The sequence below is a fragment of the Cyrtonyx montezumae genome, unplaced genomic scaffold, assembly GCF_038088225.1.
Source record: "Cyrtonyx montezumae isolate F1298 unplaced genomic scaffold, pur_monq_1.0 scaffold_4, whole genome shotgun sequence".
Lineage (NCBI taxonomy): Eukaryota > Metazoa > Chordata > Aves > Galliformes > Odontophoridae > Cyrtonyx > Cyrtonyx montezumae.
The window spans coordinates 22,305,880-22,324,364 of record NW_027072045.1 but is presented as its reverse complement, the minus strand read 5'-3'; the positions used below and the strand labels follow the sequence as shown (position 1 = coordinate 22,324,364).

The 18,485-nt window shown below is 39.9% G+C and overlaps 1 protein-coding gene across 1 annotated transcript in view; it reads left to right on the top strand.

The window, feature by feature from the left end:
- Nucleotides 1–18,485, top strand: part of GPRIN2 (G protein regulated inducer of neurite outgrowth 2) — a 29,816-nt gene that overhangs the window by 3,980 nt on the left and 7,351 nt on the right. The window lies entirely within an intron of this gene.

Below are 18,485 nucleotides of genomic sequence, written 5' to 3'. Positions count from 1 at the left end.
CAACTCACCGGAGGGATGTCAGGGAGAACCTTAGAGCAAGGCACAGGTCAGAGATGGAGATGGATTTGCTGCCAAAGCATGTTACCCGGGGAGAGGAAGGCTGTTTTAAGAGTATTGAATGTTAATCCAGAGGTCACCAGACAACCATATTGTGATTATTATGAGCTAAACTGTTTGGGAATGTTCCAGGTCCTATGAGAAGACAATGCCTTTCTTGGGGTTGCCCAGCTATGATTTTTCAAAGTGGTTCAGAGTGGGAAATTATGTTCCCGAGCAGCGGTTCTTTCTTCTTGTACAGTATTTTCCTTGGTACTTTCCTCAGCTTCTTGCTGATATTGTTTCCTCATTTTCATTTTTGGAACCTGAGGCATAGAAGTTCAAATCTTTCTTTAGGTGTTTGACTGTCATAGAGCAGAGCCAGCTGTCTCTAGAGCATGCTTTGTTCGCAGCACTTAGTCTGCGGTATGAGCTACAGCCCCAAAAAGGCACCAGTAGTTTTCTACTTGTTGTCCAAAGACCAAATAATTATTTTAATCACATTTGTGAAAGGAGACTAAGGACCATTACTGTATACACTAATGTGTTTTTGAGAACACTTCAGACCTAAGACATAGGACAGTTACTGCCCTTCTCAAAATGTCATGTTTTATCTTGTTCGTTGGTTTGTTTCCTGTTTCTTTGTTTTTCGGAGCCCAAGTACTTAACGGAACAGACAGAAGACTTGCAACAAAACAGAGAGTGAATCTAAACATGTGATTAAGTTCTCAAAAAGGGCAAAGCTCTTATGGCATAAAGCCAGCTTAAAGCTACCCCAGAAGTGGCTAGAAGCATTTTTGCTTTTTTTTTTTTTTTTTTTTTTTTTGTTAGCTTATTTGCTTGTTCTTTCATTATTTTCCTTTTTGTATATGCTCTTATTTATTACTTGTTTCTTCTGGATATTAAGCAACAGCAGAGAACAAGAAAGATATTCTGATGGCTGAGCATAGGAGGAAGTAAGATCTGGGCAAAGCAGAAGTGAGAGCAGAGTAACAGTCCCTTGTTTTAAGATGAAATTCTAGGTTTCCTGATGTGAAATCTTTGGTTTACACAAAAAATGTTTAACAGAGGCATCTTTTGGCATTCTTCATAGTCAGTTGTTATTCTACTCATCTGGTAAAATGAGAAATCTTTGAAATAGATGATATTGCTTATACCAGCAGGCTGCCTTGCAAACTGCCAAGGCAAAATCAAGGTGAAAGAATTGCTCTGCTATGTTGAGAAAGCTTCTCTTGACTCCAGGATAGAAAAAAAAAAAAAAAGTAGATCACGTGTCTCTAAAATACCAGCTTCCACAGCACTAAAAAGCCTAAAAGCTTTCAGAAAGATTAATCCCCCAATAAGAGTACTACATCTGTCCTGGTCCTTGAAAAAAGTTATGTCAGTAGCATTACAGCATTATTCCTAAGAAAGATGAATGTAGGTGACCTGCCAGATTTCAAAGTGACCTTATGATCTGAACAGATGAGATAAACCCACACAAATCAACTTCCTTTTCACAGAAAAAGTAAGTTAGAGAAGAGAGGCTTATCGTGGGCCATACTAGCTACAGCTGGGCTGCGTTTGGGGTACACCTTTTACTAAATAACTCCTGTACGTGGAGAGATGCTTTGTAGCTCCAAGAGTTTAAGTTAAACATACACACACACACGTACACGTATAATGAATTGCTTTCTTAAGTAGAATGTTAGTATGTGTTCAAATGGATTCTGTTGGTAAATTACCTTTGAATTGCAGCTGTTGTCTGAATAGTTTTATTTAGATTTTTTGTAATATTGCTTATGTGATAGAGTTGCTTTCTTTGTAAAACTTCATTTAAAAAACTGTGTTGCCTATGTCAAATTGAAGATGAATTTTCAGTTCTATGCTTTCAAGTGATCTCTGATGTGTTTTGCTTGCCTACAGTGCCCATGAAAATAGTCACTGTGCTAGCTCATATACTGGACTGACTGAAACTCCTTTGGGGTGGCATGAGCACTCGGATAAACATTTGGCAAAAGCTTAAAATCTAAATCTGTCCCTGTGTACAGAGTACCAGTTTCAGGGAGGGGTTAGCAGTATCTGGAGTGAAGAGCATCTAACTGGTTCTGTGTGTAATGAAAGTTTATTTTGCCTGTGGCACATTAGCTATTATTTTGAAAGTTCACACAGACGCATTCTGAAGTGCTGTTAGTCTTCCAAAGCACTCAAAAATATTTTACAATGGCAATGTCCAAGACCTGATCCAAATTGGCTCTGACAGATGACGTTCAGGCAAATGAACAGTGTTACCCACGAGACATGCATATTGTTCCTGCAGGGCTATGTTCTTCTCATAGACTAGAACATGTTTCAGAAATGTATTAAGCTAAAACTGACCTGGTTGCAGGTGCATCTTCGCTGTCATAAGTGGCTTTGAATCAGCAGGCAGGAAATAACAGCCTTCCAGGTATTGCAGACAAAGCCTGCAGTCCAAGAGATAGGAGAAAATTGCAAGAAGCATTTTTGTGAGTCAGCTCAGAGAGGCACTTCTTCCCTAAAGAAATTTGTGAACGTAGGCTGGAGTTAGCCTAATGTATCTGAAGGCATCGTAGGCTATTGACTTCTCAGTTTCCTGTAACTGTGAACTTGCTTAAAGAAAGAAGCAGAATAAATTCTGCAAACTTGGATTTGAGACATCTATGTGCCTTTTCAGATTACACAAAAAATTAAAAAGCTGTATACCCTCCACAGTGTTGTGTGTGCCGGTGATAATTAAGCTGTTCAGGTAGCTGTTGGTCACCAGTATCTCCCAGTAAGGACATCTTGTTGCTTTCATTGAGAACTGTCAATCTTCTGGACTTACAAATCCTGAATGAGAAAGCTACGTGACTCTATTCTGTAGAGGTTTTAAAGAAAATGTGTTATCCTCACATTTTATCCTGTATGTGTTGCTGGAATATGGGAGACAAATTTGGAAGATGCATTTGACTGGAAGGGTTGTGCACTGAGACATTTCACAATTTGTATCCATGGAACAGTGCTGCGTTATCTACAAGTGCTGAGAGCATGTCTCATCACCTTAACCAACACTTTTTGTTGGAATAAGGAAGTGGCTAGTGATAGAACTAGAGGGAATGGTCTAAAGTTGTGCCAGGGGAAGTTCAAGCTGGATATTAGGAAGAATATTCTTCTCCTTCAAAAGGATGGTCAGGTGCTGGAAACGGACCATGTAGGAAGGTGGTGGAGTCACCCTCCCTGGAGGTGTTTAGGAAACATTTAGATGTTTACTGAGGGATGTGGTTTAGTGGAGAAATATTGCAGGTAGGTGGACAGTTGGATTAGATGACCTTGGAGGTCTTTTCCTCCTTGGTGATTCTAGCAGCACTAGCAAAGTCCTATACCTCTGTGGGGAGTTTGCCTAAATGTGGGCTGCCAGGAACCACAATGGAGTGCTCTGGAACAAATGGGTTCAAGGAACTTCTGTTTCTAGCCTTGCAGAATGTACAAGGTCAGCGCAAGCCGCTGACTTGAAATGCCTGCTCTGCTTCATTGCTGTAATATTCTTGGAGAGTAGAATAAAGCTGGAAAGCTGCTGCTGACCTAGGCATGGCTTTTAACCCCTGAAATGCTTTCTAACCTGCAGCCGAAAGAGCAATTGCTCAGTGTGTGTGTAAGGATCTCTTAGGAGCAAAACCTGACAGCACTTAAAAAATGACTATTTTTTTGTACCCTGAGGATGCTCAACAGCAGCAGTGTCAGGGAGCCCTGCGAGTGTCAGAGGGTGCCCTATGAGGTGTAGGTGCCTGTGACAGGTGTGGGAGGAAGGCTGTGGCTGTAAGTGCAGTGCCAGGGCCTGGGCCTGTGGGGGGGGCAGCAATCTGCAAGCACCATGGGGTATGTGCTGATGTGTACTTCCTTCGAGTCGCTTCAGCTCACGTTTGTTTTAGTAAGAAGCAGGTTCTGTAAAAACACTTGCATCAGAAGAATATTTGTTCTAACTTGCGTCCTGTCCCTGGTAAGCTAGATGACTCTTCGTAGCATATTGCTTTGTCCATCTCTCCCAATCAGCTCAAACATAGATAACCAGAGGCAGGGGGGGTTTCCTACTGATATTTTCACATTCCCATTGAGGTAGAAATTTAACACAGCCAGGGTAGCTTGGCCCAGCTGCCAGCTCCTTTGTATACCTTCTATCATTTCCTTTTTCCCTTTTTTCTATTCCTTCCCCTCTGCTCCTCCTCTTCCTGCCCCTCTGCCTCCCCTCCCTGTGCTTCCCTGGCGGCATTGCTGGCTCTGCACAGGCCCAGTTCTCTAATCAGATGAAGCTGCAGGATTATCTCTCTCCCTCCCTTTTAAGCTCCATTTTATTTCCACTCCAGCCAAGGGGGAGGCAGGAAGGGGCGTCACCTCTAGGCAGAGGAAACCCCATCTCCCAGTCTCCTGCCTTTGATGCTCTCTAGCAAGCCCCCCTCCTTCCCCTTATATGCTCACCTTAGTGTCAACAGCATCAGGCGGATCAAAGAGCCCAGTTCCTAAAGGAAATCTGAACTCTCTTGGCTTTCATTCTCCATAAATTTCTGAGCATCTATTTTAAATCCCCTCCAGGTAGCTTGGACAGGGAAGCTGGATGTGCCATCTCTGAGTAGGGGCAAGGTAAGGAGCGTGGGAAGTCACGCATTGCCTGTTCTCTTGTCTCCTGTAAGGAAGCAGTTTTTCCAGCAGGTCTTCGAGAGAAGCAAAGCAGATGAGGGGAAGTGAGAGGAACTGCAGAGACAGAGACAGGCTTCTGTAAATTCTGTGTTGGCAGCAGGGGGTTGGTAGCTGGACTGAAAAGTCAAGGAAACTGCATTTTTCTCTTTTACTAAAAAATGAGACCTCTGGCTCAGAACTTTAATGGAATTTAGTATAATTCTGCTGATTGTGTTTTTTTTTTTTCTGTGCTTGCTTCTTAGGTGTGTGTGTAAATGCCTTTTAGCAAGTATTTGTAAAATATACTTGTCACTCTATTTCTTGATTATGTATGGCTTTAAGTGTTGCCTTTTGGTACTAATCTATTGGAGAACTGTTTCTCTTCTTTACCTCCAAGTGTACCACATGCTGTTTTTTTTAATTGCTAAGAGGTTAATGCCTGACACTGTAAGAAAAACTGAGAAATACTTCAGCGCCTTCTGAATGTCAGCTTTGTTTTTACACACTTCTCTCCCAATTAAATAATAATTCACTGTTTAGGGCAACCTTTAATATTTTTATCTCAAACGTGAGTTTTAATTTTTAAAGGCTGAAAGTTTGATTTGGTTTGGCTGTTTATTGCTGTTAGTCAGCATTTTTAATCAGAAGCCACTGTAGAAAACTGTTTTGTGCATACGTTGTAGTTCCTAACCTGCAATTAAATGTAAGAATTTGTGCTGATGCGCTTCTGGGTTCTGGGGAAGAGGTTTAAAGGGAGTAGGGAAAGCAGATGTTTATTTCTGCTTACAGAACTCTAAGCGTAACAGATGGCTGGAAAGATAATGATAGGATATTCTTTATGTTATGTTGAATTTTGCATAAAAATGAACCATACAAAGATCAAAATCTACCTCTTCTCCAGTGACTCTTATTTTGATGTAATTAGCCAACACAGAAATATCAGTGATTTCCTCTCCTCGAGATGTAGATTGCAGTCTGCAAGTGGTTGTTTGCATGTTCAAAGTTAAGCAATAGAACTGCAGTAAGATCTGAGGAGTCTTTGTGTAAAATAATTAGGTTTGGGGAGGTTTCATATAAGAGGGTGGGTTTGTTGGGTGCTGCATTGTTTCTATGTCATGGCTCAGTCACCCTGTAGAAATGCTGTTCTGTATTTGTAAGGTTCTGTTGGTTTTGCTACCCAGACATTTTTACTTGAGCTGTGCCCTGGAGAGATGTAGTTAGAGTGTAGATATTGGTGCTTACCTAGGGCTGCACAAACAACAAGAGCAGTAAATGCCATGCAGCATTGTAGTGTTTGAGCTGGCATATGGTATCAAATCTGATAAATCCCCATTAGTTAACAACTCCAAAGCCACATTTTTCCTTACACAGTAAACTGCACGATTTCAAAATAAACTTGAAAAGAAAGAATGTATGAGGGGGAGTGGAACAAACAAAAATTATTTATGATTATTATGATTCTGAAAGTTTGTTTTCTCTTGGTTTAGAGCAGTGACAAAAGGATGTACATTAGTGGTAGCTTTAAAGCACTCCAGATGAGAATAAGTATTTGCTATACCAGTCAGGTAATGTTATACTTTCTGCAGGATAGTTAGTTCTGTGCAGAAGAGCAGAGTAGTTAATGTAGTTAATGTAGTTAATGTTTTAATGTGTAGTGTATTTTACTGATCCCTTGCATCTGGGTATTGCAAGCTGTTACACATCTTTCAGGAGACTGCAGTCTGGGAAAGAAGCTTTCAAAGAGAGCACTGTTAATATTTATTCATTTTCCATAAGCATTTTCCAACGAATCAGAAAATAAAACTGCAATTGCTGTTACTATATACCATGCTTTTATTGTTGCATGTGACCTTAAAGGAGAGAATCTCTTACTTCCCCAAATAAATCAGAGAACAACATGCAAATGATATTACAATTACTCTCTATCAGCCTCTCTTTTTATTTTATTTGGGTTTTTTTGCTACCACAAGCAGCACCATGGACTTTGTGAGCACTAATATTTTGGTTAATTCTTGTGGCCTCTTTGTACAGTAATAAGGGAATTTTAGGGGAAGTAAATGGGAATAAGAAAAGGATTATTGCGATTTTGGCCTTTGAAAAATGGAGATTGTAAGCCATGTTACTCTACAAATAGGCATGTAGAAAGCAGTGTTATGAAAGCACCTGAAGCTGCTTTTATTTCCGTAATAGGAGTTCATGTTGGTGCTCTTTCCTAAGGTAACATCCTTGATGTTTACTTCACTGTATATTAAGAGTAGTCAGGTACATTTCCCAGGCAATGCTGATGGGTTGTTCACTTGCATAAACAGTAAAGCTGTGTGCATGTACATTATCATATGTGAAACCACTTCTTTTAGCTATTAAAATGTCTAGAATATGTGAATAAGCCAAACTTGTAGTGGTCGTTTTTCTTTTTTTGTTTTTGTTTTAAGGGATGTGGGGTGGGAAGGTGATGTTTCATTGGCAAGAGAGATCTTGTTTCTGTGAAAGCAAAAATAGGCAAGTACAGTGGTCAGGAATTTCGGTGGGAGGGGTACAATGAGAAGACAATTAACTGAGAGATGTGAAATGTGCTCTTATGTTATGTTCTGTAGTGCAGTATTTCTTACAGATATGTTAGAACTGTTGAATTCATCAGAAGCCATGCAGCTGATAGTTCATGTATATGTTAGGAACAGTTCTGTAGGAAGATTCTACTACTCTTTAGTAGTAGATGACAAGGAAGATGGTCTCTTTGCTTTATCAAAGCTGTTAAAGAACTTCAGAATAAAGTTCCACACAGGGAAATTCTTTTTAGCAACAAGAACCTCCATAAATCACTTTGAGAATCCTTAAGTATATGCACTCAGTTGGGAACAGGTACAGACTGAAAATGTCATCAGCCAGGTCTTTGCCACCTTGGTGTTCAGTGTGAACATTAAGTGAATGAGTTATTTCAGTGTCATTCTGCACCTATAAAGCATCCTATGAGTGATCACCTTTGAGGTGACCTATTCTTCTGTGTCAGATATCTTCCGAAGTTATGGCTTAGCTCTTGTGCACTGTGGCTGTGATACAAAACAGAGAAAGGACTGGGAGTATTTCTCCTTCTACGGAATATTTGCAAGTTAATCTTTAGCAAGGGCACACCTGAGAGTGTGAATGGAGATTAATGGGATTCAGCTGATGTAAGACCTTCATTGGGATTGCAGAAGCTTTACTCCAGTCAACAATGTGTAAGACTGACAGAAACCAGTTCATCTGAGCTGGACGACTCAACTTCCTTTTCAGCTCATAAATTATACAGACCTGATGTGGAAGTTAGGGAGATGATGAATACACAAGGCTACTGTAACTCTTCTGATCTTGATTGTTTTTAGGCTTTTGAAATTATTTTATTGCTTCCTGCAAGGAGTCTGCTGTGAAGTTCGGTGTCTGTGACTGAGCAGGGTGAATGTACAGGATGGATAAGTATGTCCTGAAATGCTGTCAAGGACAAAGATGCATCCTGTTTCAGCAGCTCTTTTTGGTTCTGAAATAGCCTTTAATCCATTGCAAGAGTAGAGTGCTTTTTTGTTACAATAAAAGTGCTATTATATTAGGGGAAAAAAAAAACACCTTTGGAGTTGCCTCTTCCATATATATATCTCCTTGTCTTTATAGTATAGAGATTACTCTTATGGCCTGTCCAAACTTGTTCCTGTTTTATCTTGTAGAAGCTGCACATTCCACTAAGCTGCTAAACAAGATCTGTCATTTGGCAATGACAGATGAAAACATACGATGATGAAAACAGAAATAACAGAATCAATCAGTTTTGAAGAGACCTTGGGAGCTCATCTTCTGCAATTCCTGCTCAAAGCAGAGATGGCTATAAGGCTAGATCAGATTTCTTGGGCTTTTGTCCACCTGGGTCCTGAATATGTCAGAAAATGCATGAATGGCAAAGAATTTTACATAACTGGTATCTTGTTGCCAGCAGTTAACAGGAGATGCTTTATGAGTTGTCTTCCAGCTGTCCAGGTAGTACAGGTGGGATCTTGCTTTACCCTGATGATGAGAGGAACTTTCATTGCCTTGTGGCTCCTGAATCCTTCTCTCTCTATGCCTCAGTATTTTGTGTGCCTCACATGACTAAGTGTTAATAAGGAAGTAGAGGTTACTGCAGCTCATTTTGTGGTTAACATGAGCCAAAAGGAGCGGACACTTTTTCTGTGGAGAAGGATATAAACAAGAGCTCTTGAGGAAGTTCTTCATATGTACTTGGAGTTGAGCTAAAAAATTCAAATTTGGTCTGCTGCTTTTATGTGTCTTGATTTTTGTCCCTGTGGTCTTTGGTGTCAGAGGGTTTGGATAGCATTCTGTTGAACATGGACCCTCTTCTACCCAAGTTCTGATGCTTTTCTCTCATTCTTGAGAGATTAGAGAGAGATACTCTTTGTTTCTGAAAGCTGTTGACAGCAGTTGCCTGCATAGATCTGATTAGACCACAGTGTAGCTGGGAAAGTTGCTTTTTTGAGATACAACATTTTGGCATAATAGCTATTACATCTGATGAAATACCAGTTTTGAGAAGAAAATTGTCTTTCACGTTTCTTTGCTTGTGTAGTTTAAAGGTGGCTTATACTACAGTAAGGCAAAAGGAACTTGTAGCAATGCTATAAAACATGACTGAATAGACATTAAGTCCATTTCCTTACTTACATGACTAAATATGTGTGCACCACTTAACCCTTTCTTCAGTGACTGCAGTGTGAATGAAAACCTTAAATTTGTTACAGAATCTTATCTAGTTTCTGCCAGAGATAGTCATGAGAAGTCCATGCAAGCAAATGAAAGCTTGCAAATGAATGGAGGTCTGCAGGGGGAAGTGGTATCTAGGTGTGTCAGCTCAACTTATAAAAATGTAACAAATCTACTTGTAATAAATCTTAATAAATCTTTGCTGCATAATGTAGATGGTATTAGCTTGCCAGTTATCTACTTTAAATGATCTACAGCATATAGATGACATTCGTTTAAGAAACACTCTTGGTTCTGGTGAAATAAAACTACTGTTAATACTAGTCTGATGAATTAGGAATCCTTTGTCCTAAACTTGACCAGGTAGATGAGTTTTCTGCAAGTACAACGTGGATTTCACGTAAAAAGATGCTCAATTTATTTCAAACCGAATATTAGTAAAGAACCAGAATATGCTCTTCTCAGTGTCTAATATCTTTTATCCTGGGAATTTAGAGTGTTCCGCAATCATGAATTAAGCCTTAAATATCTACATCAGGGGCTTCTGCTTTCTAATCCCTGAGTCACGGATGAGAAAACTGAGTCACAAAGTGAGTGACTTGCTCAGGGTCATACCACACACCAGTTAAAAAAAAAAAAAAAAAAAAGCAGGAGGCAATTGTTTCCTCTTTTTAATTGCCAACCAATTATTTTTGATAATCTGGAAATCAGTCACCTTTTGTTGCCCACCACTGCTCAGAGCAATTTCTGGTTGCAGTTAGATTGCCCTTCTGAATCTTTGTTTTCCAGTGTTTTGTGTGCTGTTCATAAACATTGCAGTTTTAATAAAGAACTTTTTATTGCCCCTGGTGTATTGCAGAGGAAAATGAAAGAACAAGAAGTGAGGCTAAACTACTAGATAATTTGCTAGGTACATTTATTTAGTCAGGAAGGGGAGTACTACTACACATATAAGAATGTACCACCTTTGATTGTTTTGATGGGGCATCTTTCAGTCTGTAAATATTTTCAGACATCGTGGATGTTTGAAGAGCTTCAGATTACTGCTACCTTTGCTTATGTCACTGTAGGAGTTGCCATCCTTCTGCTAGTGATGGTGATATGTGGACACTGAAGCTGCTGTACTCACTGCTGTGTCTAGCTAGTGTTTTCAAGGCAGACTTGAGATTTCTTTGTTTGCCACCCTAATTAGCTTTAAAGCTGTGGTTGCTGGCAATGCAAATGGATAAGATTTTGTAGGAGACTGGGCGTATTATGTGAAGGCTTGGTACTTTGGCCACTCCCTTCCAGTCAGGGTGCATGCTAGCTGCCCACGGACTCGCTTGAGGTGCCAGATGCACCTTAATTTGTCAGAATGGAGCATCACAGTACCTTACTGTTCTTGTAATCAGAAGCAACTACCCATAGTTCTGAATTCTGAAGGCAAAGCTAGGGTATCCATATGGCAGAGAGGCTAAGCCAAGCTGAGTTCATCTCTTTCCATTGTTGTCCTTAAGCTTTCAAGCAAACAGCTGAGAAGGTTGCTTGAGTATTTTCTGCCATGACACATGAATTTATAAGCGGACACCTGATTTACTCAGGCTGTTTGGATGGTGTTTTAGATGTGCAAACTTCTGTCCTCATGTAAGCAGGCTGCACTGATATTTAACTGTACTTCCTCACCATGAGACTGGAACAGGCCATAGACAGACTTCGGGTTTTCTGTATGATTTTTATGTTCACAATGCTTCACAAGCAATGGTGATGCGTACAGTTTGTAGACTAGACAAGATGGATAGGGGGCCTGCGAAGCAAGCTATAGCCATTGTGGTTTCAGACAGTTCCACTTAAGTGGGTTTACTGTGGGGGTACACTGCTGTGACTGCAAATGGACCCAATAAAGTAGCTCTGAGAAGGATGAGCCATTTGATAGCAGACCGGCCCTGTTCACTCCTAACTCATATGAGTGATAGAATAAATTTTGATCCTTCTGCTGTGAAGAGGAAAAGGTTCACTAATGTCTGTCTTGAAATAAATCCAAATGTGGATAGGTCATTGCAGATTTTCTGCGTTAAAGATTGCTTAGAAATGTTTTATAATGTTTTCCCCATGGGATTTCTGTTATGCCAGTGGATATCAGTAGCTAGCAGTTCTTACTAGTGTAAATCTGGCAGATGAATTAACAGTTTCTGTTCTGCTTAAACCAGCAAGGCAATTATGTTCACATTCTGTATGCATACGCTGTAAGCATGATTCTAGGTGAGTGTTGCATGATACCAAGATACTTGATGTTAATTAAAGTCTCAGCTGCTGAAACCATCTGATTACATGAGCACTTGACATATTCTATTTGTAATTGAAAAGTTTTAACTCTCCTAACAGAATAGGTGAGCTTTAAAGAATTGAGCTGTCCATATATTTGCAATAAGCATCAAGTTCAACTGTACAGCATCTCATGATGTTTTAGCTCTGTCAGGTATATTCTAGGGCAGGTTGTGTTTTAAGGTAGATGTGTGTGTACAAGCAGGTATAGTGACAGTAGTGTTTTGCGTATAATGCTTTCTGAAAAGGATCAGATCTTAAAAGTTGTTTCTGGAACAGATGATTGAACAAAGGGTGGGGTGAAGAAGGCACACACTTACACAATGTGTCTTGTGGTGGCACCCAACACATGCCTCCCTTGTGATACAGTATACCACAGTAAGTTATTTACGGCCCAGTGTGAATTTCCTTCTTCAGAATTCCATTGAAAGTTATTGTAAAAACAGCCTTCTTTGTATTCATACTTCTCAGCCTTACCTCCCTTGTCACTGTCACTTTAGAACTCCCCAGCTTTTTTCTTTCTCTCTTCCCTGGCTCACACACTGCCATTTCAGCCTTTTATTTTGATTCTGAGTGTTGATTTCCTGTGTCTGAGTGCTTTAACTCCTTCAAGTGTGCAGTGATTTAAGCAACTTCCTAGTCTGTTTCTATCTAGGAGTTAGCCTTGGGCTACTGAATTTCTCTTTCCTGATTCCATCCAACAGCTGAGCTTTACCCAGTTCAGAGGAGAAGCACATTAAGAACAACTAAGTCTGATTCCCAGAGTGAACTGTAGGCTGCTTTCATGTCTGCTTGTGGCAGAGACCTTCCTTCCTCCCCTCAAAAGGCTGTGGGCAGTGCGTGCTATTGGCATTACTATTCTGCCTTGAGGTGTACGGGTGAACAAATGTTTGAATGTACTCATTTCTGACATGGTAATTATTTTATCTTTTGATGAGGTCATTGGTAACCAGGCTGCCCATGATAACCTCAGGATTTTTGAGAAGAGGTCTCTGCTTGTTTATATGAAAGGAAATAACTAAGGTCCACTAATAGCAGTAAAAAGGGTACTTTCCTTTTCATCTCGATGCCACACACAAAGTCAACACAGAGAGATGTCTGTCCTGCATGCTCAGCTTCAGGTGGTGGAAAGAGATGAAAACTAGGGCTGGAAACTTTTAGCCAAGTCTGGCAAGAAAAGTGATAATTAATGGAAATGAAAGAGAAGCTGTGAATAGTCAGTTTGTATGACTGCAAAACACACACTATCTATGCTTTTGCCTTGCTCAGCACTGAGTGTCATAGCTCTTCTGCTCTTGTGTTTTCTAGCCTGTCAAATGTACTTATCTTCCTCCTCCTTCAAGGGAACTGTGGTGATCACTCCTGTCACCAATGCTGCTTGTGATGCAGGAGAAGCAACAACGTGCAGTCAGATCTGAAATATCTTCCCAGCCACAAACACAGTATGCACTGATCTGTTGTGTGCATCTGTAGATGCCCAGGTCAGTCTGTTTTGTAGGTCTATTCGGTACTTGGAAATGACCTAAAATATTTAGAGGAGGGCATTAGCAGATTTAAGTGAACAAGGCATAGTAAATATATAATGCTTTCCAAAATGGAAAGCCAAAAGGAAGATGATGGATTAAAGGTTAAGTAATTGGTGTTTCAACCTGATTCTGTATTAATCTGCTTGCATTGATTTAGTGCTATTTACAGAATTGAGAAAGCCCTAAAATTCCTTGATGAGAACTATCTTTTCCCCTATTTCAGTTTCTCAATTTCTTCCTTTCCCTTACACTTCACCAAAATAAAATAATTAACCCACAAAAAACTAATCCCAGACACTTGAATCTCTAAGCTTTTTAACATGGCTAATCCTGTTTTGTCAGTGCCTTTCAAATGGTTGACTACCCCCAAGCTCAACTGTAGTGATTATTGTTAATGGAAGATTTCTTCAAGGTGAGTGAACTAAGAGGGAGACCCTCAGGTTTCATATTAGGAATCTTCAGTCAGAGCAGAACAGACCTTTCTCACATTGTGCAAGTTACTGGCAATTCTCAAAGTGTACAGGCACTTTTAGACATGGTTTTTAGATGTGGCTGCACTTAATTTTTTTCATTCTGTTGGTGTAAGCCTCTTTAGAATGACTATAGCTCCAAAAGAAGTTAATGTCTTATTGGAGAAGATACCTTTTTATGTCGTTTGTCTTATAGTACACATCTATCTCAGAAATTTGGTTGTAGATACAAACAGTGAAGGTGCATTGTTTAAAATAGCAACTCTGAAGAGAACATGCTGTGAATGTGTGGCATTGTTTCTGATACCAAGGGTAACCCGGATGCTTAGGCAGGAGTTGTTACTTCTGTTATTTCTGTGCGTGTTGTGCTGTGTCCCAGGCAGGTGTTCGTAATGTTAATGGCTGAGTTTACAGCTGATGCTTAGGTTGTAATGAGCATTCTGCTGTTTTAACTGTAAACTGTTCTTGCCTTTTCAAATTTTATAACTGTGGTGTCCGTAATAAGATTAAGCAGAGTTAAGAACCTAGATATAGCAGCCTTCTATTCGAGTAAATCTCCTAAGTTCATTAAAATCACACTATTCTCTTGCTACAAAACACGCGTTGTCTTGGAGTACAGTGCTACTGCTGTTCTGTTTCTCGTATGAAGCTGGTCATTGCACAGGTTGCCAGGGGCTGGTGCACAGTGGGGCCAGAAGGATACAAATGAAGTAGCAAATTCTGGGTAAAGACCTTGCAACCCCATAAAGCCATGTGTTTTGTTAGAAAGAGCTGGTGCTCACCACTATTATAGAATTACAGTTCTTGTTGATTTGTGGGTTGGCCATCAGAGTAATATAATTGAAAAATAAACCTTTGAAAACTAAGAGAAATAAGTCCCTGGCATTGTATCTATTTTTTTTTTCTAGTATATATTATTAAAATGTACATAAAATTCCTCTTCATCTCAAATTCTGCAAATAATTTTATTGCTTAATTTGTTAGAAGACTCATTCCACATCACAACTTCAGTTGTTGTGATGACAGAGTACTTAAGTAAAAGCATAGGCAGTGTGGTATAACTTGTTAAGTTACAGCGCTAATTTTTTGCTTGAGACACTACTCACAGAGGAAAAAAGCACCTCTTTTTCATGGTAGTAGATTCAGCTGCTGTATTACTATCAACTTTGCTTATTGGAGGAAGTACAAGCATTGCTAGATTTGTTATTAATATTTTCTTTTCTAATGTCCATGTTACTATCCTCTTTATGAATCTAGGATTTGTTTTGTGGATGCCTTGTTCATTATTACATTCTTATGAAACCTGCCAGTGCAGAAAAAAAAGCAATCACTAGCAAATACGATTCAGGAGCTAAATACTGACTTATGTGGTATTGAATACCACATGAAAGCTTCCTCTTCATATGATTTGATAGCAATGAATTACTCAATTTTATATATAGTTGTGGTTGTTGTCAAAATTGTACTTAGACGTATGTGCAAGCAATATAAAAGTGCTGAAGTGTTTGAAACCATAGTTAGTAATATTTCAATAGATAACATAGACGATATTTAATATTCTGAGACTAAATTTACTAGTGCATGAAATAGGTCACAACTTTAATCATAAGTCATAGCAAAATACACGTTTGTTGCTTTAAAGTAGTTCGATGGAATTAGTGAAAGCAGCCTAGATTCCCTCATAAGCTATCTGAAGCTAAGCCAAAAATAGTGGATGGTAATTCCATTTCCATCCTAATCCTTTCTCTGCTTGTCTAACAATTTTCTGTATATTCATAACAGGGTTCTTGCTTTCTTATGTGTGTATTTAGGTGCAGATTGCTTTAGAATTTTCAAATTAAAATCTTGAAACAACTCAATCTACTGTATTTGTGAATGCAGTTATTGCTCTAGAAATGATATATTTCCTTAAAGAAAAATAAAAGGGAAGAAAGTTAAGCAAAGCATTCTTTACACAAAAAGTTTTAGGTCTCCCAGGTACCCACTAAGTCAGCTGTGCCTGTATCCACGTTTCACATCGGCAATCCATTTCTTGACTGACTGACACAACGTGCAATGGCATTGCCTGACTGTAAAATTACAGTAGAGAGTTGTTTTGTTGTTTTGGTTGTTTTTTTTCTAAATAGTATTACACGATTCCCACCTGTCCCCAGTCTCTCCCTGCTAAAAACATGTGTACACACCCAGACATGTTGGCTTCCCTTCTGCTTCTCAGAAATCATCAGCTGGTTGCAGTCTGCACAGACTCATGTTGCAGCATCTGTAGTGTGTGTATGTGCAGAGCTGTGCCACCTCTTGTAGGGAGGTATATGGTACTTGCAAAAATCCCTGTGTACTCTGGGACACCAGCTCCAGCAGTGCAAATGTGAAATGAAGATGTTTGAGAAAGCAGGTGTGGAACTGCACATCAGCTCCAAAGTCTTTGGAAGAAAAACACTGTATGTGTGTACTGCTTTGCTTGGGGCTTATGCTACCTGGTGTGTTTCTGTAGAGTGGGTGGTCTCTTTGTTTCCTCCCATCCTGTTAGCAATTGAGGGGGCTGGCTGCTCAGCTAGATTGATGATCTGGTGTAGTGAGTGCTAAGCCAGTTAAAAAGGAGGAAAAAAAAAATCTGGGTCAGCAAGCTGATGCAGTTTGACATAGCTGCGTGCTCACTCATGCTAATGCAAAATGTAGTGGGAACATTTTGCTGCAGCAGAGGTCAGCAAAGGTCAGACCTACCAGACATTTGCTGCACCCATCACCTCCTCACAGAGCCCTGTGGATGCACATCTGGCTCAAGGCTGTGCCTGTGCAAAATGTGGTAGTTGTGTAAGGGCTTGTAGCTCTTTGCTGCAAAGGGAGTGAGCAAGAGGCAGCCTGTAAATGGGGAAGTGTTTGAGCTGCCTGTAAAAACATGGCTTTGGATTTCAGCATGGTAGATAAGTGCATTACTGTAAACAAAGATGATTCTTTGTGTTTGGATGGTGCTTTTTCTTTCTTTCTGTTGTTGTTGTTTTCTTTCCCATCCTTAGCTGTGTCCTGGCCTATCTGATGAGGTGTTGTTTTACTTAACTGATGTTTGTACACATTGGTTTTTAAGGTCTACAGCCCATGCTTGGTTATGATTTCAGCTGCAGTTGGAGTCTATATGGGTGGGATGCAAAAAACCACCTGGAAGTGTTCTGTTTGGAGGTTTCATTTTGAACATCGTGCTGGGTATTCTTTCCAGTGATGTCAGGACTGTTTCATTCTGGATGTGTCTCTGCTCTTCGTGTAGATGATGAATCAAACTGGAATCTGCATCGCCTGTATTTACACAGGTTTCTGCACTAATGATACATAAAGAAGGCAAACGGATCCTGGCATCTGCACACATGTACACATTTGAACCTTGTGAACTTTCTGAGAGGGCTCTTTAAAGCCATGTAGCACTTACTCTAGAGTCTGTTTGAAGCTTTCCTTCACTTGAGACTGAATATTTTTGACAGGATTTCCATTAGTAAATATCATTTCACCCCAGTGTGTGTGAGAGCCTTTGCAGGTGTTGACTTGTAAAGAGATTAAATATAAGGTCTTTGCCTTGCAGACAGCTACGCTCTGGTGTTTAATCCTATTGACTCCTTTGAACTCTTTGTGGCAGACTATATAGGTATAAGTGGCTGCAGGATAGATAACATTCTGGAGGAGGAGATGAGGGAAGTATTTTAAAACTGTCCCTTTTCCAGCACGTGCTTCTTTCCTAAGTTTTGAGCATGATTTTGTGAGGGCTTCTGAAAAACTCCCAGAAATAGAGCAATGGCCAGGCTGCACTTGGCAGTGCCTTTAGCCCAAGAATGTGAAATTTCATTTGTGGAAAGACAAACATACTTACACTGTTATCCCTAGATGCCAGCAGTTAGTGGAGTCCCACAGGCCAGAGAGACTGAGTGCTGTTCAGAGTGGGCTTCTGCAGTTGGAGTCTGTAGTGAGTTTAACTGCTGCCTCAACAAATACAAATGAAGGGGGGGGAGATGGCTTATTTTGGCATACAGTTTTGTCCAAACTTGAGCAAATCTTAACGGTAAAGGATATTGCGGCCATTTGCAAGTCCTTACTGCAATGCACTCTATGTGACACTTCTCAGAGATGTGATTCCAAGTAACAGTGTTTTAAATGTTGTCTTGTTCAGTGTAAGTTCATTATGGAAAAATAGCCAATGCGGGTGAACTTAAAGTGATGGAAATTTTGCTAATGAGCTATTAGCTTGCTGAAGTTAACATTGCAAATGGAATTACAAGTGTAAGCAGTACTGTCTGTCTGGATCAAAAACAGAGCTCGTGGTTTGCAGGTGGAGCAAAAAGCGTTTTCTTTATCAGTTATGTTGGCAGATGACTCTTTGAGCCTGTAAATATCACATTAGAATCTTCTCACTGAATGGCTTTGCCCTCTTTGGTCTCTCGGTCTTAAGAGTGAACTGTCCTGTTACATTAACAGAGTGCTTTTGGCCTCGATGTGTGTATTGCTGTCTTGCTCTATGCATTCATTTACTGAACAGTTCACAAAAAGTCATAAAAGTTTTCTGGAGAAGTCCTGCTAGGGAAGCAGAGTTTACAGAGCACATCTGACAGAACTTGTGACTTCCACTGCACTTCTGTGCAGCATCTTAACCAGTAGTACTTGACCTGGAAGCTTTATCTGAAGCAGTGAAGGAATGGTTAAGATTTTTTTGTTCAACAGAAGTTCTCTTAGGAATGGTATATATAAATATAGGTATATATGTCTGTGTATAAATACGGATAGTTTTGAGTATTAAAATAGA